Source organism: Cherax quadricarinatus, chromosome 6 (assembly GCF_038502225.1).
Source record: "Cherax quadricarinatus isolate ZL_2023a chromosome 6, ASM3850222v1, whole genome shotgun sequence".
NCBI classification, from domain to species: domain Eukaryota; kingdom Metazoa; phylum Arthropoda; class Malacostraca; order Decapoda; family Parastacidae; genus Cherax; species Cherax quadricarinatus.
Genome location: NC_091297.1, coordinates 21,405,305 through 21,430,777, shown reverse-complemented (window position 1 = coordinate 21,430,777; position 25,473 = coordinate 21,405,305). Strand labels below are relative to the sequence as shown.

Below are 25,473 nucleotides of genomic sequence, written 5' to 3'. Positions count from 1 at the left end.
GTCCCTGGACCCATTATGTACCTCTGTAATCTTTTGACTACCGCCCACTGGATGGGTATGGGGTGCATAATAAACATATTAAACTAACTAAACTGGTATTCCATACCGTCAGCTCTTTGTTCATACTTCACTGCATTACACTGCAGCCCGCATCCACTTGAATAAGTGGTATACAATCTGTTTTTTGATTCTCTCTCCTTCTCGGGCATTATCTATCCCAGAAGTTGCCTTTCTGGTTTCTTCCTTACCGCCACCACTTCTGTTACTTGGCTATTTTAATGCCCACCATTTCGTCTGGGGGAGGGGTCCTCACTGTGACTCCTGCGGCATTCAGTTGGATTCTTTTCTTGCTTCTCTCCCCCTCCATGTTTCAAATACGGGTACTCCCACCCATTTTGATCCTCGTACTCTCTCTCTTGCATAGATCTCTCGGTCTGTTCTTCCTCGACTGTACTAGACTTCACCTGGTTTGTGTTCCTGGATTTGCATGACAGTGATCGTTTTCCAATTATCCTTACTTCTTCGTATTCACCACCTCCTCGCAGCCTACGTTGGCAATTTGACCGAGCGAATTGGGACCTTTACATGCATCTAATTGCTTTTAGTGAGGATCCTTTTTCGTCCTCCATTGATGAAGACAGTGGCCATATGCCTGATCACATAATTTGCATTTAGTTTGATCATCATCAGTGTGTCTCCCAAACTGCCAGAAGTACTTGTAACCAAGTCTAAGCCTGGCCACTACAACATCAGTCAGTCTGTTCACATTGCACGTTGCTCCATAAATATACTTATCTATGTTCATGTTATCATAGTGGATAATAGATCTACTCAGGCTTCTAACTGCATTCCTATAACATTCATTATTTATTTCTCTCCTAATATTATTCCTAATGCTAGACACAAATGTACCAAAGTTATGTTCTACATTCTCTTTCAGATATTCTTGGCTAATGTAGCTCGATCACTAGCGCACTCAGCTCACACTGAGGTCTGGGGTTCGTATCTCCTCCGGTACGGCTGGAAACTTTAGGGACGTGTTTCCATAAGACACCTGCTGTCCCTGTCCATGTTCACTCATCAATTCAAAATGGGTACCTGGGTGTTAATGGACTGGTGTGGGTGGCATCCTGCGACAAAACTGACCTAATTTGCCCGAAATACTCAGCATAACAAGCGGTTTTCTATATGGTAGTATGTCATTGATACCATCTTGTACTGTATTACCATGTACATGTACTCGTAGTAAATAAAGATATTATTATATTATTAAGGAGTAATCCAATGTGTGATGGGATCCATAGCAATTGTGCATTAATTCTTTTTTCTCGGATTTTTGAGTATCTATACCTGGCTTCTCCAATGAGCATGTTGTTGGAGTCATTATATGAGTCAAGAGCATTCAGTGATGACATAGAATCAGTTATGATGATAGAGTCAAGCTCAGTGTCACAAGTTAGCTTTAGCGCCATTAGGATTGCAAACAATTCAGTTTGCAATGTACACGCCCAGTTTTTATTTTTTATGTCTAGTTCAACAAATTTATTGTCGTTCTTAACTAGGGAGGTGACAACAAGAGCAGATGCAGCCCTGCCAGAAGACTCCTGTTTAGATCTATCAGTGTATATAACTTGTGATAATTTATTACTACCAGCTAGGCGAGAAATTTCTTCTTTAACAGTTACTTTAACAAGTGATTTAAGGAGGGATTACTAGCAAGGATCTTCTTGGGAGTTTGGTATTTCCAAAGCCTGTTCGAAGTCGTCAGCACAGGAAAAAGGAGCCATTACTTGGGAAGGGAGTTTTGTGTATGCAGACTTATTTATAAACAGTCTTAGCCAAGGTAAAGGCTTTCACTTCCTGGACGCACCTTTCGCATACGTATGTATATTCACCACGAAGGTCAACAATAGCTCAGATACAGCTCAGTGTTAAACTTTTTTCTATTACTTTTAGGTGTAGTTGTACACAATCGGAAGAATGTAAGATGTTATCTTTAGCAACGCTAATTAATGATTCTTCTAGGGAAAAATTAAATTCTTAACACTAAAGAAATTAGCCATAAAAAGTCGAAAATTTATTTGGCACAATATCATGTCGGCAACGTTCCTGCGAGAGTACTTCAGTCAGCAAGTTAATACCGTCACTCCACGCGCTACTACGTGGTAATACTAACCCACGCACTTAACTCTTAAATATAAATATTGTTTTCTGCACATATTATTTGTGACTTCTACATCTTGCCATCATGAAGTATGTACTCCAGCTGCCCGTGCTGATGTTCAGCCTCCTCATTACAGTGACTGCTAGGGTGAGTCTAATCATGTGTGTGAATGGTTTGTATTCAGGTTACTAGCATTGACACGAGTATACAATAATTTAACTGTACAAAAAAATCCTTACGGTAATGTGGAAGAAAAGGATGAGATTTACCTAAACAGAAATAGCTAACAAACGAACAACACAAAGCTATGTTATATATAATTGACATAGGCCCGGTGGCCTGGTGGCTAAAGCTCCCGCCCGGGTTCGATTCCCGGCGGGTGGAAACATTTCGACACGTTTCCTTACACCTGTTGTCCTGTTCACCTAGCAGCAAATAGGTACCTGGGTGTTAGTCGACTGGTGTGGGTCGCATCCTGGGGGACAAGATTAAGGACCCCAATGGAAATAAGTTAGACAGTCCTCGATGACGCACTGACTTTCTTGGGTTATCCTGGGTGGCTAACCCTCCGGGGTTAAAAATCCGAACGAAATCTTATCTCTTATCTTAAGGGGTGGCGTCGGCGAAAAAAATGTAGCTCTTTTGTTTACCGTCCGATTTCCTCCAGTTTTGGTGCACAAGACAAAGTGTTTTCACACCGTGTGAAAAATATTTGTCAAAAATATACCTCAAACAACAACTGAGAAAAGACTGAAAAAGGACTGATTTACTGAAAATGCCCTTGTGTCAAAATTTATTCCCAAACAAACGCGAAAATCGCGTTTGTTTGGGTGTATTTCTTAGTAAACTGATGTTCTAGTGCAGTTATCCTCTTCAAAATACCGTTTTCTCTTACTCAGAGACCAAAGAATACGACATAGAGAGCAGTAACTCATTTATATGGAAATATTACCGATTGTTTCTCGGCGTATTATGGCTTATTTTATTCAGTCTAGAGTATATAACATGTTAGTATGTTATTTATAGTGTTTATTATATCATATTAGATCAATTCTGATAGATAAATAAGCCGTAGAGTTGATATATAAGCTGATATAAGCGTAATAATGAAGTAATTTCTCCTGGCACTCTCTGGAGCGGGAATACTGCCGAGCGTTCCCAGATGGAGCCTGATTGGCTCTAAGTCTACGGGTAAGCTCCGCCTACTGTTTTATGATGCCAAATAGTCAGTTATTATATTAGAAAGAATAATGCAAGAAAAAGCAATAAAAAACAAGGAAAAAATTCCAAAATATATATGGGTTGTGAGCAGACTCGCTACCCACATCGCCGCCACCATACCTAATATAAATGATTATAATTTCTTGTAGAAACATCCTAGAACATTGATTCTTGTACCATTGTGTTGCCAAACAGTTAAGCTATTTTTCGGTATAAATAACTCAATTTCCATAATTTTTCGATTTTTTTTGAGAGCGCGCGGAAAATTGCCCTACAGCCCCCTAAAGACATCAGTAAAACGTAAATTAAAATCTGCCTGCATGTGAAATGTTCATCCAATTTCATAAAAGTTATATCTGATAGATAACGCATTTGATAACCCGTGTGAAAAGACACCGAATTTTCCGTGTATGAATGTGATGTGAGGTGGTGAGAGAGGAAGAGTCTTGTAATATATTGCGACTTGTCATACCTACCATGCATAATTGTAAGGCTAATTAGCCGTAATCCTAGTCTAAGAATGTAGTTTACAGTTAGGCTAAGAATGTAAGTGTAAGTAGTACCGTCCATTTTCACAAGGGATCTCAAGGTAAGTCGTCATTGTACCTCAGGTGTTAGGATTTACGCAAATCTGTATTGCATAGATATTTTTGTCTGTTTAAATTGTGGATTTAAGCAGCAGAGTCGGGGCCTTCTAGATGCTCGCCCACAGCATTCCATTAGATGCGTACTAGTAACAGTTCTGTCGGAAGAGGTAATTGCTATATGATGACTCAACATGAGATGGCTGGTGTTTGGTGTGGATTCGATTTATGAACCAATTAATTTGTCAGTCAAGGTAGAACCACTCTTTTTACGCCAACTTATAAAACATTTAATTTTGAAAATTATGAAATTAGATATTTACACTAAATTATATATTAATGAAATTAGACATTTATACTAAAAAACGCTACTGTAATATGAATAATAAATTAACTATTAATGTACAAATAATAAAACAGTTATTAGAGACAATAACAAGCTTATACTCTCAAAACACACAATTAGGTACGTACAGTTTTTCAGTAATAACTCGACACACACTAAAAATGATTGTACGTTATCCAGCCTATATCTTAGAACCTTTCTAATTGACATTATCAAAGCTCAAATCCTGTAACGAAGATGATCTGAAGATGTATTCAGAATGGAAGTAACCTAACAAAAACTTCTGAGAATCGGAACCCCACAAGAAAGACCTACATATAGCGGAGGACTTCAGAACATAATCAATGTTGTATTCAAGAAAACGTGGTAACAAGGTCTCTATAAAACGCCAGAATCAACAATCCTCAAACACAACAAATGTCTATCTAATTCCCTGTGAAAAAAAAGACGGTAAAAAACAAGTATATAGGCAAGACAGGAAGGGATCTGTCAACACCAATCAAGGACAGTCATATGTTTACCTGGAGTTTACCTGGAGAGAGTTCCGGGGGTCAACGCCCCCGCAGCCCGGTCTGTGACCAGGCCTCATGGTGAATCAGAGCCTGATCAACCAGGCTGCTACTGCTGGCTGCACGCAATCCAACGTACGAGACACAGCCCGGCTGGTCGGGTACTGACTTTAGGTGCTTGTCCGGTGCCAGCTTGAAGACTGCCAGGGGTCTATTGGTAATCCCCCTTATGTATGCTGGGAGGCAGTTGAACAGTCTCGGGCCCCTGACACTTATTGTCTTGTATCTTAACGTGCTAGTGACACCCCTGCTTTTCATTGGGGGGATGTTGCATCGTCTGTCAAGTCTTTTGCTTTCGTTGTGAGTGATTTTCGTGTGCAAGTTCGGTACTAGTCCCTCTAGGATTTTCCAGGTGTATATAACCATGTGTCTCTCCCGCCTGCGTTCCAGGGAGTACAGGTTCAGGAACTTCAAGCGCTCCCAGTAACTGAGGTGTTTTATCTCCGTTATGCGCGCCGTGAAGGTTCTCTGTACATTTTCTAGGTCAGCAATTTCACCTGCTTCGAAAGGTGCTGTTAGTGTGCAGCAATATTCCAGCCTAGATAGAACAAGCGACCTGAAGTGTCATCATGGACTTGGCATCCCTAGTTTTGAAGGTTCTCATTATCCATCCTGTCATTTTTCTAGCAGATGCGATTGATACAATGTTTACCTGGAGTTTACCTGGAGAGAGTTCCGGGGGTCAACGCCCCCGCGGCCCGGTCTGTGACCAGGCCTCCTGGTGGATCAGCGCCTGATCAACCAGGCTGTTGCTGCTGGCTGCACGCAAACCAACGTACGAGCCACAGCCCGGCTGATCCGGAACTGACTTTAGGTGCTTGTCCAGTGCCAGCTTGAAGACTGCCAGGGGTCTGTTGGTAATCCCCCTTATGTGTGCTGGGAGGCAGTTGAACAGTCTCGGGCCCCTGACACTTATTGTATGGTCTCTTAACGTGCTAGTGACACCCCTGCTTTTCATTGGGGGGATGGTGCATCGTCTGCCAAGTCTTTTGCTTTCGTAGTGAGTGATTTTCGTGTGCAAGTTCGGTACTAGTCCCTCTAGGATTTTCCAGGTGTATATAATCATGTATCTCTCCCTCCTGCGTTCCAGGGAATACAGGTTTAGGAACCTCAAGCGCTCCCAATAATTGAGGTGTTTTATCTCCGTTATGCGCGCCGTGAAAGTTCTCTGTACATTTTCTAGGTCGGCAATTTCACCTGCCTTGAAAGGTGCTGTTAGTGTGCAGCAATATTCCAGCCTAGATAGAACAAGTGACCTGAAGAGTGTCATCATGGGCTTGGCCTCCCTAGTTTTGAAGGTTCTCATTATCCATCCTGTCATTTTTCTAGCAGATGCGATTGATACAATGTTATGGTCCTTGAAGGTGAGATCCTCCGACATGATCACTCCCAGGTCTTTGACGTTGGTTTTTCGCTCTATTTTGTGGCCGGAATTTGTTTTGTACTCTGATGAAGTTTTAATTTCCTCGTGTTTACCATATCGGAGTAATTGAAATTTCTCATCGTTAAACTTCATATTGTTTTCTGCAGCCCATTGAAAGATTTGGTTGATGTCCGCCTGGAGCCTTGCAGTGTCTGCAAAGGAAGACACTGTCATGCAGATTCGGGTGTCATCTGCAAAGGAAGACACGGTGCTGTGGCTGACATCCTTGTCTATGTCAGATATGAGGATGAGAAACAAGATGGGAGCTAGTACTGTGCCTTGTGGAACAGAGCTTTTCACCGTAGCTGCCTCGGACTTTACTCTGTTGGCTACTACTCTTTGTGTTCTGTTTGTGAGGAAATTATAGATCCATCTACCAACTTTTCCTGTTACTCCTTTAACAAGCATTTTGTGCGCTTTTACGCCATGGTCACACTTGTCGAAGGCTTTTGCAGTCTGTATATATTACATCTGCATTCTTTTCGTCTTCTAGTGCATCTAGGACCTTGTCGTAGTGATCCAGTAGTTTGGACAGACAGGAGCGACCTACTCTAAACCCATGTTGCTCTGGGTTGTGTAATTGATGGGTATCTAGATGGGTGGTGATCTTGCTTCTTAGGACCCTTTCAAAGATTTTTATGATGTGGGATGTAAGTGCTATCGGTCTGTAGTTCTTTGCTATTGCTTTACTGCCCCCTTTGTGGAGTGGGGCTGTCTGTTGTTTTTAGTAACTGTGGGACGACCCCCGTGTCCATACTCCCTCTCCATAGGATGGTAAAAGCTCGTGATAGGGGCTTCTTTCAGTTCTTGATGAACACGGAGTTCCATGAGTCTGGCCCTGGGGCAGAGTGCATGGGCATGTCATTTATCGTCTGTTCGAAGTCATTTGGCGTCAGGATAACATCAGATAGGCTTGTGTTAACCAAATTCTGTGGCTCTCTCATAAAAAAATTCATTTTGTTCTTCGATTCACAGTCTGGTTAGCGGCTTGCTAAAAACTGAGTCATATTGGGACTTCAGTAGCTCACTCATTTCCTTGCTGTCATCTGTGTAGGACCCATCTTGTTTAAGTAGGGGCCCAATACTGGATGTTGCTCTCGACTATGATTTGGCATAAGAAAAGAAATACTTTGGGTTTCTTTGGATTTCATTTATGGCTTTTAGTTCTTCCCGCGATTCCTGACTCCTATAACATTCCTCTAGCTTAAGTTCGAAGTTTGCTATTTCTCTGACCAGTGTCTCCCTACGCATTTCAGATATATTGGCCTCTTTTATCCGCTCTGTTATTCTTTTCCGTCGCCTGGGGAGGGAGCGCCTGTCTCTTTCTATTTTACATCTACTCCTTTTTCTTAAAGAAATAAGCCTTGAGCATACATCGAGTGCCACCGAGTTAATCTGTTCTAGGCATAAGTTAGGGTCTGTGTTGCTTAGTAAAGTTTAGCCGTATTTCAACACATTAAAACAATAGTTAAATAAACCATCGTCATGTTTAGCAGAATGTAACTACAAAACAAAAATGATAAAATCTGTACTAATTCACTTCATTTCACTTTTAATATTTCACATGGTCAGTGGAGGCCGGAGGTAACAAAATATTCTCCCAAGTTAGTACATTTCGGCTCGAACCTTAAACAAATATCTCTGATCAAGCTTCTTATATGATTCAAGTTTATGAGAATATGTAAACACTTCACCGTCAGCCTAGATTATTATTATTATTACTGTTATTATTATTATTATTATTATTATTATTATTATTATTATTATTATTATTATTATTATTATTATTGTTGTTGTTGTTGTTGTTGTTATTATTGGTTATTATTAATAAAATAATAATAATATTATTATTATTATTATTATTATTATTATTATTATTATTATTATTATTATTGTTGTTGTTGTTGTTATCATTGGTTATTATTAATAAAATAATAATAATAATAATAATAATAATAATAATATTATTATTATTATTATTATTATTATTATTATTATTATTATTATTATTATTATTATTATTATTGCATAAATCATACAGAATCTTACAGGAGTAGACTTTTAAACTTTACACAAATGATAGTGGTAATAATTATAACTACATTCACAACTTCACTTATCTGGGTTTTTAAAACAAGTGATATATGCTATTACAATTATTGGAATTATTATAAATATGGAAAATGATCCATGTTGCTAAGAGCAAGAAAACAGCAGCTTGTATTTGACATATAATTATTCTTAATAATGATTATACTTAGGAAGATTAATAATAAGTAAAATAAATGATTAGTTACGGAAATAATGTGAATAAATAAAATCCACCTTGTTCCCGCTAGACAACGAAATGTTAGTAAAGACATGTACACTTATTCTGGAGGTTCCAGCCTCAACCTCTTGGAGTCTCTCCAAAAAGAATATAATATTGTTGAAGGGTAGAGTGAAGACTGTACACCTACATGTGAAGGTATATATATATATATATATATATATATATATATATATATATATATATATATATATATATATATATATATATATATATGATATATATGATATATATGATGAAGTAAAGGGTGTGATAAAAGAGAAAAAGGTAGCTTACGAGAGGTTTTTACAAAGCAGAAGTGCTATAAGAAGAGCAGAGTATATGGAGAGTAAAAGAAAGGTGAAGAGAGTGGTGAGAGAGTGCAAAAGGAGAGCAGATGAAAGAGTGGGAGAGGCACTGTCAAGAAATTTTAATGAAAATAAGAAAAAATTTTGGAGTGAGTTAAACAAGTTAAGAAAGCCTAGGGAAAGTATGGATTTGTCAGTTAAAAACAGAGTAGGGGAGTTAGTAGATGGGGAGAGGGAGGTATTAGGTAGATGGCGAGAATATTTTGAGGAACTTTTAAATGTTAAGGAAGAAAGGGAGGCGGTAATTTCATGCACTGGCAAGGGAGGTATACCATCTTTTAGGAGTGAAGAAGAGCAGACTGTAAGTGTGGTGGAGGTACGTGAGGCATTACGTAAAATGAAAGGGGGTAAAGCAGCTGGAACTGATGGGATCATGACAGAAATGTTAAAAGCAGGGGGGGATATAGTGTTGGAGTGGTTGGTACTTTTGTTTAATAAATGTTTGAAAGAGGGGAAGGTACCTAGGGATTGGCGGAGAGCATGTATAGTCCCTTTATATAAAGGGAAAGGGGACAAAAGAGATTGTAAAAATTATAGAGGAATAAGTTTACTGAGTATACCAGGAAAAGTATACGGTAGGGTTATAATTGAAAGAATTAGAGGTAAGACAGAATGTAGAATTGCGGACGAACAAGGAGGTTTCAGAGTGGGTAGGGGATGTGTAGATCAAGTGTTTACATTGAAGCATATATGTGAACAGTATTTAGATAAAGGTAGGGAAGTTTTTATTGCATTTATGGATTTAGAAAAGGCATATGATAGAGTGGATAGAGGAGCAATGTGGCAGATGTTGCAAGTATATGGAATAGGTGGTAAGTTAATAAATGCTGTAAAGAGCTTTTATGAGGATAGTGAGGCTCAGGTTAGGGTGTGTAGAAAAGAGGGAGAATACTTCCCGGTAAAAGTAGGTCTTAGACAGGGATGTGTAATGTCACCATGGTTGTTTAATATATTTATAGATGGGGTTGTAAAAGAAGTAAATGCTAGGGTGTTCGGGAGAGGGGTGGGATTAAATTATGGGGAATCAAATTCAAAATGGGAATTGACACAGTTACTTTTTGCTGATGATACTGTGCTTATGGGAGATTCTAAAGAAAAATTGCAAAGGTTAGTGGATGAGTTTTGAGAATGTGTGTAAAGGTAGAAAGTTGAAAGTGAACATAGAAAAGAGTAAGGTGATGAGGGTATCAAATGATTTAGATAAAGAAAAATTGGATATCAAATTGGGGAGGAGGAGTATGGAAGAAGTGAATGTTTTCAGATACTTGGGAGTTGACGTGTCGGCGGATGGATTTATGAAGGATGAGGTTAATCATAGAATTGATGAGGGAAAAAAGGTGAGTGGTGCGTTGAGGTATATGTGGAGTCAAAAAACGTTATCTATGGAGGCAAAGAAGGGAATGTATGAAAGTATAGTAGTACCAACACTCTTATATGGATGTGAAGCTTGGGTGGTAAATGGAGCAGCGAGGAGACGGTTGGAGGCAGTGGAGATGTCCTGTCTAAGGGCAATGTGTGGTGTAAATATTATGCAGAAAATTCGGAGTGTGGAAATTAGGAGAAGGTGTGGAGTTAATAAAAGCATTAGTCAGAGGGCAGAAGAGGGGTTGTTGAGGTGGTTTGGTCATTTAGAGAGAATGGATCAAAGTAGAATGACATGGAAAGCATATAAATCTATAGGGGAAGGAAAGAGGGGTAGGGGTCGTCCTCGAAAGGGTTGGAAAGAGGGGGTAAAGGAGGTTTTGTGGGTGAGGGGCTTGGACTTCCAGCAAGCGTGCATGAGCGTGTTAGATAGGAGTGAATGGAGACGAATGATACTTGGGACCTGACGATCTGTTGGAGTGTGAGCAGGGTAATATTTAGTGAAGGGATTCAGGGAAACCGGTTATTTTCATATAGTCGGACTTGAGTCCTGGAAATGGGAAGTACAATGCCTGCACTTTAAAGGAGGGGTTTGGGATATTGGCAGTTTGGAGGGATATGTTGTGTATCTCTATACGTATATGCTTCTAAACTGTTATATTCTGAGCACCTCTGCAAAAGCAGTGATAATGTGTGAGTGTGGTGAAAGTGTTGAATGATGATGAAAGTATTTTCTTTTTGGGGATTTTCTTTCTTTTTTTGGGTCACCCTGCCTCGGTGGGAGACGACCGACTTGTTGAAAAAAAAAAAAAAAAAAAAAAAATATATATATATATATATATATATATATATATATATATATATATATATATATATATATATATATATATATATATATATATATATAGTCACGGCAACTCCAACTTGGCAGCGACCTGAGGTAGAGTTCGTTACGGCTACGCTGGCAGGAGAGTCTTATGTAAAAATTTGCATTTGTGGTCCCAGTGGGACCCATGCTAACCTTCCTGTGGCTTATAAATATACCAAGTTGGATGAATCATAATGTAGCCAGCTGTCCCAGTGGTTTATGAACTGGCATAGAGTTTTACGACTCGCTTGCCGCGAGTTCAAGCCCCACCCGTACCGTGGTTTGCTAACAGTATTTGGCTTTATTAGATTACCTAGGTTAAATGTACATAATGTACTTTTATATACCTATAACATCTGTGTGCCCTCATGACCATTGTTAACAAGTTTGTATGTTATGTACCCAAAGCTTAAATATAATGTATTTACTTACATATAAATTGAGAAATCTTCTTAATGAAAAGTTTGGATTGATTTTGGCTTGTATAGGTTCCAATTTGCTATTTTTTTTTGAAAGAAATTAAAAAAAAATGAAATACAGCTCTGTGCAATAATGTTTAAATGTTGGATCTGATTACCTTCAACATTTCAACATTAATAACTTGATAATGTTACTACTTAGCGGTTTTCCTGTTTCACGTGTTAGTGAATTTTAAGATATTTATCTTCTCTAATATGTTTTAGTGGAAGGCTGAATTAAATTTGTCCTGATTTTATATTTTATTGGAGAAACTGGGATATTAGTTTCCATATGATGACTTGTTAATGCCTCTTCTGATTCACTTCAGTTCATCATTGTCAACATTAAACTGCATTACAAGGTTATGCCGCACTCTGCACTATTCCAGTCGTGTGCACTGACGCGGGGGGGGGGATGAGTTTATGCAACACAGGGAAACTCTCTTCTAATATCAAAGCATTTTTATTAAACTGGATTTTCTTAAAAAGTTATAAAAATGTTCTTTCAGGATTTTGACCAGATCTTCCTGGAGTTCATTACCTTTGTAACTTGTTCGTCTATCATAACTTTAGGGTTCAGTCCCTGGACCCATTATGTACCTCTCTAATATTTTGACTACCACCTACAGGATGGGTATGATGTGCATAAACATATTATAGTAAAACTAACGAACAGGATTGTAGAGAATTTTCAGTAGATATGAAAAAAGAAATTAATTTAAAAAGATACTTTTTCTATGGCGTACATAGTTTTACAGAAAGTAGTCATCCTTAGACTATTAGATTTTTCGAACGTTCTAAGTAAAATATCTTTTCTTCCTCCAACTTTTTATTATAACTCGAAAACGACTTTTTTGATCGGTTTCAAATTTTCGACGCTGGTGTACTGTGTCTAGGGCATGATTTATTAGACTGTTTGCATGTTGTATCAAGCAAGTCCGTGGTCGACAGGAATATACTTGACTCGCGTTTCATTAAAAGCAATTTTGAAAATAATATGAATATTTCCTTTGGTTTATATGAATTAGATTCATTTATAATTAATAAAATTTGGGAAGAATTTAATAATACATTGGACAAATAATAAATCTTAATTCTTGGGTGGAGTACTGGGGTTGGGCAAATATTTTGTTAGTGGTATATCGTGAAGGACCTGACTAGTTGGGACCAGTAGGCCTGCTGCAGTGTTATGAGTCGGGTGTCGTCGCACGTCATTTGTTGCTTTGTTGTGGGATGTGATGGTGAGGTGTGGTCTTGACCTTTTATATGCCTTCCTTTGATGTATTATTGTATTTATAGTTCCTTGATTATGTGAGAAGTCACGAAAGCGCTTGGAATTTCACTATTCTTTCAGAGGTTGTCTTGCATATTTTGATATCACCTGTTTACTGTGATTTTATTGCATATATATATATATATATATATATATATATATATATATATATATATATATATATATATATATATATATATATATATATATATATATATATATGTCGTGCCGAATAGGCAGAACTTGCGATCTTGGCTTAAATAGCAACGTTCATCTTGCCATATAGGACAAGCGAAAATTTGTTTATGCAATAATTTCGCCAAAATTATTCTGAACCTAACGAAAAAAATATATTTCACTGTGTTTGTTTAGTATTAAATTATTGTAAACAAATCTAAAATATATTTAGTTGGGTTAGGCTAAAATAAATTGCGCTTGTAATAATAAGGTTAGGTAAGTTTTCTAAGTTCCTTTTGGTGCAAAATTAAAAATTTTTACATCAACATTAATGAAAAAAATATATTTTTAAAAGTATAAGAGAAAATTATAGAAAGGACTTAATTTTAAATGAGTTCTTGCTAATTGACCAGTTTTACATATTCGGCACGACATATATATATATATATATATATATATATATATATATATATATATATATATATATATATATATATATATATATATATATATATATATATATATATACAGTGGACCCCCGCATAGCGAACGCCTTGCATAGCGAACAATCCGCATAGCGAACGCTTTGTTCGCCAAAATTTTGCCCCGCATAGTGGACAAAAACCCGCTCAGCGACCTTCGTCTGAGACGCGTCCATTGTTTACCAGCCAGCCTCCGCGGTAACATTCAAGCATACACTCGGAATATTTCGTATTATTACAGTGTTTTCGGTGCTGTTTCTGGAAAATAAGTGACCATGGGCCCCAAGAAAGCTTCTAGTGCCAACCCTGTGGTAAAAAGGGTGAGAATTAGTATGGAAATTAAGAAAGATTTTGAAGGGTTTGGGGCTAACCCTGAGAAGCCTATGCCAGTTGTGGAATCCATTGTGCCTACTTCAAAAATTAAGGAAATGTGTGCACAGTGGGTTGAACTGCAAACCTTTATGGATGAAAATCACCCTGACACAGCTGTTGCAAGCCGTGCTGGTGACTATTTCAATGACAATGTTATGGCCCATTTTAGACAAATCGTAAAGGAACGGGAGGTACAGAGCTCTATGGACAGATTTGTTGTGCGACAGAGGTCCAGTGACTCTGAAGCTGGTCCTAGTGGCATTAAAAGAAGAAGGGAAGTAACCCCGGAAAAGGACTTGCTACCTCAAGTCCTAATGGAAGGGGATTCCCCTTCTAAACACTAACACACTCTCTCCCCTCCTCCCATCCCATCAATCATCACCAGATCTTCAATAAAAGTAAGTGTCATGTAATTGTGCATGCCTTTTTCAGTTTGTGTGTACTAAAATTAACATTTTTTTGTGGTAAAAAAAATTTTTTTTCATACTTTTGGGTGTCTTGCACGGATTAATTTTATTTCCATTATTTCTTATGGGGAAAATTAATTCGCATAGCGAACATTTCGCATAACGACCAGCCCTCTTGCACGGATTAAGTTCACTATGCGGGGGTCCACTGTATATATATATATATATATAGTATATATATATGGAAGTCTTAGCACTTATTTTTTTGAGTGTAATAATTATGATTCTAGCTGATGTTCCACTTAATGGGTAGATAATTTATTGGTCAGTTATCTTAGACAAAGCAAAGTAACAAAGGAATACAATAACAGATATCATAAACATAAATTTTTGTGGCGAAAGATTTCTACAATAATCCACGCGTCACCAGAATGTTTTAACAAAACATTTTCCTTTGTTTCAGCCCCAACAAGTCTCAGGATCCTCCCGTTATTATTTGCCTCCACCTGTACCAGCACCTCTGGAGCCTCATCAAATTCATAATCACTACTATGAATATGTGCCTCCACCTCAAAAGCCGGAACATAATAGAACAAGTGAGGGCGTCCCGTTCTCTTTGACAGATACACTGGGATGCGAGGAGTGTTATGTCCGCTCAGCCAGACTGATATGCGAACTAAATTTCGCTTGTTTACCACTAAAACAATTGCTCCAGAGGAACTGATGATTAACTAAGACAGCTTTTCCGGGAGTTCATTCCTGACAGGTAATATCTGTATCAAAATCCATCCTAAGGGAATGTACCTCTCATAATTGTGCCAGAAAGTGCATCTACCACTGCTGAAAATAAAACTTAAACAGATGTGTTTTAGTCGCTTCAGAATCCGAGAAAGGCATCCCCATAGTGGAGGGTAGTGGTAAAATTATAATGCAACAAAATATATAAATGTTTATTATTCATATATGTGTAACTGTGCATGTATGCATGTGCATAACTGACCAGGGTTGAAAATTTGAAGTCAAATGGATGAAGAATTCAAATGTTATATAGGCAAGTCTCAGAGGAGGAGGAGGAGGAGGTTAGCGGAAGACGAGAAAATTGTACCTATTTAAGAATCAGACACAAGTGCAACAAATGGTTAGTTTAATATCTTTATTATGCACCCCATACCCATGATGTGGGCGGTAGTCAAAAGATTACAGAGGTACATAATGGGTCCAGGGACTGGACTCCAAAGTTTTGATAGCTGAACTAGTTACAATGGTTATGAACTAGATCTGGTCACAATCATGACAAGTTACATTATTATTATTATTACAATCGAGGGGAAGCGCTAAACCCGTAGGATTATACAGCGACTGGGGGGGGGATGTGGAAGGCACTCAGGCTTAATTCGGGGAACTGGAGCACAGATCCAATTCCCTAAATCAAGAGCCCCTCACCAACATCAAGGAACCTTCCCTGAGGGAATGACAAGTTACAGAGCTAATAAATCATAAACACGTCCATTCATGGTTACAATCATGAACAAATTACAGAGTAATGAGCAGTTAACAAACATTGTAGGGAATTCATCCATTGCCCCAACAAGAGATGTTGTTAGGTGCCTGTTCCTTCTCGGCGGGACAGCCAGACAGCCATTGCAAAGAGCAGCAGGTTGCGCCAGGATCTGCTTCTTGCAGGAGCACCATCGACCCTCCCTAAGAGGTCCAAGAGGTCAGCGACTCCGCTAGCAGCCCGAGGGAGAGCTGCCCTGAGGACGTGTCAACGTCCTGGTGGACGCCAAGTTGATTGCAGATCCCAGACCCTCTGTAAAGGTGAAGGTGCAACAGCTGTCCACACTTACTACTGTGCAATCTATATCTACAGGGCCTTAAACTCTAATATCAACCTCGACCTTAAACGCTTTCTTGATAGTTGTGACAGAACCCACAGGCATAACACCAGAAACAAACATCTCTACGACATTCCCCGTGTCCGACTAAACCTTTACATAAATTCAATGTATGTCAAAGGCCCTAAAATCTGGAATACCCTACCTGAGAACTCTAGAACTGCAGACACATTCATCACCTTCAAAACTACCATTAGAAAACATCTTATCTCCCTGATACACCCCGTCAACTAACTTCACGAATACCACCTTGTGGTTCACACTTACACTCGCACACTCATTTGACCATAAACAGAAATATTAATCTCAGTCTTAATATAATGAATCCTGTGATACTCCAATACTGAAACTATATACTGTGCCAAAACAAAAGCATTCACACTGCTAAACTCACAAAATAGTATTTAGTCACTTAGCCATAATACCAACTTACCTCATAATTTGTAATATTTTACATTTAAGAATAAAACTAAGTATGCCCGAAATGCCTAGCCATGCTAAGCGTTCTAGTGGTACACTCTGTAATCTCAATTTTACTACATGTTAAACCAAACAATAACCAAATTTCTGTAAACTCAGCATTGTAATCCTTATAGAGAATAAACTTTGAATTGAATTGAATTGAATATGTCTGCTGGGAGGGGCTGTTGGTTGTTCCCACCTGGAGCCCTCCGGGTGCCCAGGCATCCACCGTGCGCACGGATGTTGAAGCTCGAGGAACTGAGTGCACACTGCCTGTGGCACACCTGACAGCTGCCTCGCGGTCGAACTCCAGGGCGCAGTCCCTAACGTGGGCTGAGAGGAGAAAAGTACCCTCTACAGTTGGGGTGAAGGGCACTTCCCTACGCACTGTTGGTTCACACTGTCCTGCCTACAACAAACACAGCATTTATTTGTTTCTCATGCACATCATGAAAGATATGGGCATATGACTCCCCAAATATCTTTGTTAAGAAGACGTTTCGCCAGCCAGTGGCTTCCTGCCAGTACTTGAGATTCATCAACACTACGGTACTGAACACCTGCTACTAGACTGAGGGACTGATTACCTCATCTTCTACCTCTTCAGTCTTCTGTATTGTATTGATATGTCAACGGATTATCGAAAGGTCTACTTAATATAGATACCCAGTTGTTGTACGTGTCTAATTTTTCAACTTGTCGGTATTGTATACGACTGATATGAAACATTGTTCTTAGCAATGTGTTGTGAAAATAGGAAAAGCTGAACAAGAGTTTTCAATATTTCTCATTCTTCTTTTTTTTTTTTTTTTGCAGTTATTTTCTATTTAAAATTATTTACAATCGTCTAAGTAAAAAAAAAAAAACACTTGATTTTGTGTTATTTCAGAAAATTAATTTATTAACAAACTAAAATAAAAATATATTTTTTTTTATCTAGGTTTTGTTCCTCGAATGGTAAAGCAAATTACCACAATACAATATAAAGTCTACTGATCACTGCAATGTATAGTGTCATTGTCACTGCAATGTATAGTGTCATTGTCACTGCAATGTATAGTGTCATTGTCACTGCAATGTATAGTGTCATTGTCACTGCAATGTATAGTCTCCTTGTTACTGCAGTGTATGTCAACTTTTCACATTGTCACCACAGTGTATGTCGACTTGTCACTTGTCACTGCAGTGTATAGTGTATGTAAACTTATCACACTTGTCACTGCAGTGTATGCCTATTTGTCACTGTAACGTATGGTCTACTTGCCACTGCAAGGTATTGTCTACTTTTCACTGCAAGATATGGTCTTGTCACTGCAAAGTATGTCTGCTTGTCACTGTAACGTATGGTCTACTTGTCACTGCAAGGTATGTCTACTTGTCACTGCAGGGATTATAGTCTTGTCACTGCAGGGATTATAGTCTTGTCACTGCAGTGTATGTATACTTGCCATTACAAGATATGGCCTGTTTGTCACTGCAGTGTATGGTCTGCTTGCCACTGCAGTGTATGGTCTGCTTGCCACTGCAGTGTATGGTCTGCTTGCCACTGCAGTGTATGGTCTGCTTGCCACTGCAGTGTATGGTCTGCTTGCCACTGCAGTGTATGGTCTGCTTGTCACTGCAGTGTATGGTCTTGTCACTGCAGTGTATGGTCTACTTGCCACTGCAGTATATGGTCTACTCGCCTCTGAACTGTGTATGTTGTGGCACTGTGTATGTTGTGGCACTGTGTATGTTGTGGCACTGTGTATGTTGTGGCACTGTGTATGCTGTGGCACTGTGTATGTTGTGGCACTGTGTATGTTGTACCTACCACAGTACAGTGTATGATGTTTGTATGACGGTACTGCGTACTGTACTGTATTGTCACATCAAGATTTTAGAAGTACCCCACAGCTAGAGTTCTGCACGAATGTTTATTTTGTTCTAATCAGTGTATGAGAAATTACTTAGAAATGTGTAGGTTTAAGTGGAACAATAGCCAGATCTTAGTAGTAGTGGTAGTAGTAATGGTAGTAGTAGTAATAGTAGTAGTAGTAGTAATAATAGTAGTAGTGGTAGTAGTAGTAATTGTATGAGTAGTAATAGTAGTAATAGTGGTAATAATAGTGGTAGTAGTAATAGTAGTGGTAATAGTAGTAGTAGTGGTAGTACAGTGCTTTACTTCATGCCATGCCTAGTCTTAGTAGTAGTAGTGGTAGTAGTAATGGTAGTAGTAGTAGTAATAATAGTAGTAATAATATTAGTGGTAGTAGTAGTAGTAGTAGTAATAGTAGTAGTGGTAATAGTAGTGGAAGTAGTAGTAATAGTAGTAGTGGTAATAGTAGTGATAGTAGTAGTAGTAGTAGTAGTGGTAGTAGTAGTAGTAGTAGTAGTAGCAGTAGTTAGGAGTGGCATATCTAGTGTACTTGCTGAACACCTAAGCCGTAGAAGATTTAACTAGCTTCTAGGGAAGCTAGGTAAATAATTAGAGTTAGATCTCTTGCTGGTCGTAGTTTAGTCAGTAAGCTACTATTGCTGATGACACTACATGTATAGGTATTTGTGCAAATGAAAATACACTGACCAGCGAAATCGAAAACTCTGAACGCTTAAGTAAACACTGGAAAGGCATCTTCAAAGAATTGGGTTCTAGTCTGGAAAAGACAGACAGCCTTATCGTCACTACTAGAGACAAGTGTTTCCAGTTATCTGTTCCTGCATCTTTCCGGGAAAGTTAGTATAACATCTTTATTATGCACCCCATACCCATCCTGTGGGCGGTAGTCAAAAAATTACAGAGGTAAACTCCAGGTACATAATGGGTCCAAGGACTGAGCCCCAAAGTTTTGATAGCTGAACAAGTTACAGTGGTAATGAACTCCAGGTAGATTGGTCACAATCATGACCAAGTTACAAAGGAAATGAACCATCTACACGTGCGGGAGAGGAAATTCACGTTGCATACCCGGTTCCCATCTGTTTTGTGAGAAGCTGAAAGAAATTCGTACTCAGTTTTAACATATTGATGCACTGTATAAAAGTGTGTACTTACAAAAAAATTTTAAATGATAAAATGCTTGGCAGGAAAAGAAATTTGATTCTTTTATTGAAAGCTGGTTTATTTCATGCCATGCCTAGTCAGCTCCATCATTATATGATTAGTTTTGCTAATGATATAATGATTCACACCACCGGATTCTCCAACACCCAAAACATCCTTAACCATGTACTAACCTCGTGTCAGGACCTGGGGTTGATAATTTCTACTGATAAAACAAAGATACTCAATAGGCGTCCTCCTCGACAGAGAGGCACAGTTCGCCAGATCCAGTTGCGTGAGGGGTCTCTTCTACAATATGTAACCAGATACAGGTATCTAGGCTTTGAGGTTCCACTACTTGGACCTGTTGTTACGAAACTTTGTCGCCAATACAAAGAAAAGCTGTGGCAGGCTTTCACCCCAGGTATGGTGCTAATGTTAAAATTGTGAAAATGATGTATCTTGCTTTTATTAGAACATTGGTTGATTATGCTGCGCCACTACTTGCTCTTGTGTCTTACTGGAAGCTTGGAGGGCTGGAAAAACTGCAGAACGAAGCAATGAGGCTCATTCTAGGATGCCCTCGTACTGCCAAAATTTTAAATATGCGGAAAGAACTTGATATTCCAAGCATCAGATCTCGTGTTACTGAAAGAAATATCCTCATTGGGGTAAATATGCTTAGGCTAGCCCATTAAAACCCCTGCACAGAAGCCCTCCAAACTTTCCTCAGCACTGGTGAACATCCTTCCAGATGGATCGATAAAACTGGAACCGACCTCCGCATGAACCAAAGCTTCGCCTTGAAACCAAACATGATCCCTTAATAAGCTATATCGATAACTTAGTCACACAGTACACTCTTACGCAAGTTATTTACGTTGATGGTTCTGTTCACCAATCCACTGTTGCAGCTGGAAGTGCTTCTTTTGTCATACAGAATGATCTCTCTCATAAAGAAATTGGAGTACGCATCAATAACTAGGCCTCTACCCTTCAAACAACTGTTTGTCATACTCCTTGCACTCAGATGCGTCCACTTCAATTGTAACTAATTCTGTCATCTATAAATGCTCTCAACTCATTAAGTATAAATTGTGGTGTGCTTGTACCAGAAGCCAGACACAGGTATGGTAAGATTGTGGACAGTAGAGTCAAAGTGCACATGCTCTGGATTACATCTCACATTGGTCTTCAGATGCATGATAAACTGATAAATTGGCTAAGTTGTGTGCTTTCAAAGAGAGGGTAGATTACAATATTGGCTTGTCAGTTAGCAGTTTGAGAACAATTATACGAAAAGAACTTCAACTGAATTTTATTGTCCTAAGACTCAGGGAAATTGACACGAGTCAGTCCATCTATCATCATTCTATCATGCAGAAGGAACCACACGTCTATGGTGCATCCAACAAAACAAGTAGATTCTTGGATGTCACTACCGCCCGGCTCCGGCTGGGTTACAAGTATCTTTGGCAGGTTAAATCACCACCACCAGATGTAGATCAAACGAAATGTAAACTTTGCCAGATGGACTATTGTCACACCCTGCGTCATTATGTACTGGAGTGTGATAAAATTAATGAATTCAGAGACAACTCACTCACAAATGTTCAAGATATGTCAAAGTATTTTATCCACAGTGGTATATTACAGACCATTCTGGAAAAATACTCAGACTTGCTCCCTGTGAATAAAGCGTGTGTACTCACCTAGTTGTACTCACCTAGTTGAGGTTGCAGGGGTCGATTCCAAGTTCCTGGCCCCGCCTTTTCACTGGTCACTACTAGGTCACTCTCCCTGAACCGTGAGCTTTATCATACCTCTGCTTAAAGCTATGTATGGATCCTGCCTCCACTACATCGCTTCCCAAACTATTCCACTTCCTAACTACTCTGTGGCTGAAGAAATACTTCCTAACATCCCTGTGATTCATCTGTGTCTTCAACTTCCAACTGTGTCCCCTTGTTGCTGTGTCCCATCTCTGGAACATCCTGTCTTTGTCCACCTTGTCAATTCCTCTCAGTATTTTGTATGTCGTTATCATGTCCCCCCTACCTCTCCTGTCCTCCAGTGTCGTCAGGTTGATTTCCCTTAACCTCTCCTCGTAAGACATACCTCTTAGCTCTGGGACTAGTCTTGTTGCAAACCTTTGCACTTTCTCTAGTTTCTTTACGTGCTTGGCTAGGTGTGGGTTCCAAACTGGTGCCGCATACTCCAATATGGGCCTAACGTACACGGTGTACAGGGTCCTGAACGATTCCTTATTAAGATGTCGGAATGCTGTTCTGAGGTTTACTAGGCGCCCATATGCTGCAGCAGTTATTTGGTTGATGTGCGCTTCAGGAGATGTGCCTGGTGTTACACTCACCCCAAGATCTTTTTCCTTGAGTGAGGTTTGTAGTCTCTGGCCCCCTAGACTGTACTCCGTCTGCGGTCTTCTTTACCCTTCCCCAATCTTCATGACTTTGCACTTGGTGGGGTTGAACTCCAGGAGCCAGTTGCTGGACCAGGTCTGTAGCCTGTCCAGATCCCTTTGTAGTTCTGCCTGGTCTTCGATCGAATGAATTCTTCTCATCAACTTCACGTCATCTGCAAACAGGGACACTTCGGAGTCTATTCCTTCCGTTATGTCGTTCACAAATACCAGAAACAGCACTGGTCCTAGGACTGACCCCTGTGGGACCCCGCTGGTCACAGGTGCCGTGTGCCCGTGTGTGTACTCACCTAGTTGAGGTTGCAGGGGTCGAGTCCGAGCTCCTGGTGTATGTGTGTGTGTGTGTGTGTGTGTGTGTGTGTGTGTGTGTGTGTGTGTGTGTGTGTGTGTGTGTGTGTGTGTGTGTGTGTGTGTGGGTGTGTGTATGCATGTGTGTGTGTGTGTGTGTGTGTGGCCCAACAATTAATATTTGCACCAATAACTCATTACAGTTGTGACCGGGTGTGGACGTGTGAATTGCTCATTACTTTATAATTTGTTCATGATTGTAGCCATGTATAAACGTAAGTAAATTTACTTACTTACAGGATTCATTACCTTTGTAACTTGTGAGTTCATTACCTTTGTACTTAGTTCAGCTATCATAACTTTGGGGTCCAGTCCCTGGACCCATTATGTACCTCTGTAATCCTTTGACTTCCGCTCACACCATGGGTATGGGGTGCATAATAAAGATATTAAACTAACACTTGTAAGTCTTTCGTTTTTTCTTCAAGGGATGCTAACCATTTTCCTGAGCACCTTAGTGTGATGATTCAAAGGAAATAAATACCTCTACATCCGACGTTCTCTGCTAGCCTCTGAGCAGTTTTCAAAGTTGTTATTGTACCATTAATTTTTTATGTACTCGGTATTAGAATGTTAAGAAATGAACCAGACACTGTCACAATGAATCTTACTAAGTGTCTAGAAGTCAATACACACAGATCTAAATGGATTGTGAAAACGTGTAATTGCATTAAGTTTTATAACCTGCATGAACTGTATCACTGTAGACACCAAGAGCATTTCACCCCTCCATGGAAGATGTGTTCATTTAACATCACATACCTGCAAGTCCCTCCCAAGAAGCTCTTTGCTTCTTGAGCAACTGCTCAAGAAGAAATTTCTCGCCTAGCAGGTAGTAATAAGTTATCACAAGTAACATACACTGATGGATTTCAACAGGAGTCTTCTGGCAGGGCTGCATCTACTCTTGTTGCCACCTCCCTAGTTAATAACGATAATAAACTTGTTGAACTAGGCATAAGAATTAACAACTGGGCGTCTACATTGCAAATTGAACTGTTTGCAATCCTAATGGCGCTAAAGCTAACTTATGACACTGAGCTTGACTCTATCATCATTACTGATTCTATGTCATCACTGAATGCTCTTAACTCATATAATGACTCCAACAACATGCTCATTGGAGAAGCCAGGTATAGATACTGAAAAATCAGGGACAAAGGAATTAATGTACAATTGCTATGGATCCCATCAAACACTGGATTTACTCCTTCATGATAAAGTTGTTATGTTAGCCAATAAGAGTACCCAGAAGGAGAATGTAGAATATAACTTTGGTATATCTGTGTCTAGCATTAGAAATAATATTAGGAGAGAAATAAATAATGAAAATGATTGTTATAGGAATACAGTTAGAAGCCTGAGTAGATCTATAACCCACTATGACAACATGAACGTAGATAAGTATGTTTATGGAGCAACTTGCAATGTGAACAGACTGACTGATGTTGTAGTGGCCAGGCTTAGGCTTGGTTACAAGTACTTCTGGCAGTTTGGGAGACACACAGATGATCAAACTAAATGTAAATTATGTGATCAGGCATATGGTCACTCTCTTGAACACTATGTGCTTAATTGTCCACTTATTGAAGAATACAGAGACAGACAGTATAATAACCTATGTGACATGTCAAGATATCTTATTAATGAAAATAAGATACCAGATATACTAAGCAAATTTCTTAAATTTGCTTGTAACAGATAAGTGAACTATGGATATGTAGATATAAATTAATATGTACACCTGTTAACTTTTTTGGGGCCTAGTTCCTAGGCCTTTTGTGTATCCATATGCTCTTGAGCTACCCTCCATAAGATGGATATGGGGTGCACAATAAACTAGCCACTTCGGTGGCAAACTGTAAAATCTAAATCTAATCTTTATACATATCCTTACCAATAGCGTTAAGAAGATAGAGGGTGTATTGTAGTCTTTAGGTAAAATTTTTCTTGGTATTCATTGTCCGTGCAAAATTTAAAGTTAAAGTAAACCTTTGATTTTTGCACTGCAAAAAATGTAGTCGTAGTTCACGTAGCTTGGATCGCTGGATAACATAAATTATCCTTCATAAAAAAATTAGTAAACAAATAAAAGTAATGGACAAGCTAAACGTAATTATTCACAGCTAAAGTTTTCAACAATAATTCATATTTCACATATATGAGTATTTCAACCATATCCCTGTTTTTGTTACAGCCTCAGTATGCCCATGGTCACTACTACGAGTATACGCCTCCTCTTGAACCTAATCCTATACAGCCTACTCCCTCTGAAATTGAAATTGGAGCTCCGGTTCCTACTACGACTCCATCTCCGGCTCCGTTTCCGCCACCAGTTGGAGCTCCGGCTCTTGCGGATTCACTGGATTGTGCAGAGTGTTATGTCAAAACAAGCAAACTTATTTGCGAAGCAGATTTTGTCTGTTTTGCAAAAAAACGAGAATCCCAGTTAAAATGATGCTAAGTGGGTGTTCAAGAGGGCTCATACCTGACAGATTCTATCTGCGCTGATGGCCATCCCATGCGAGTGTACCTCATAAGTGTTTGAGTCAACCAGACTTTTACAGCTGGTAATAAAACTATACGACAACTTTTTGGTTTCACCTTCCTAAAGAAATGATTGATGTAATTATAGCCCTTGTGGTTTAGCGCTTCTTTTTGATAATAATAATTGATGTAATTATTATGTATCCTGAAGTTCTTGCTAATCATGTTTAAAATGTAGTGTTTTTGTAATTACGATCCTTACCTGACAAATCTCCTTAATGCAGCTGAATGTATGTTGTACCTGCCACGGTACAGTGTATGTTGTACCTGCCACGGTACAGTGTATGTTGTACCTGCCACGGTACAGTGTATGTTGTACCTGCCACGGTACAGTGTATGTTGTACCTGCCACGGTACAGTGTATGTTGTACCTGCCACGG

The 25,473-nt window shown here is 39.1% G+C and overlaps 1 long non-coding RNA gene across 1 annotated transcript; it reads left to right on the top strand.

The window, feature by feature from the left end:
• Positions 1-1,819: 1,819 nt before the first annotated feature.
• Positions 1,820-25,136, top strand: LOC138851636 (uncharacterized). Its single transcript, XR_011391320.1, has 2 exons — positions 1,820-2,311; positions 24,744-25,136. It is a non-coding gene; the product is annotated as an uncharacterized lncRNA (long non-coding RNA).
• The last annotated feature ends 337 nt before the right edge of the window (positions 25,137-25,473 follow it).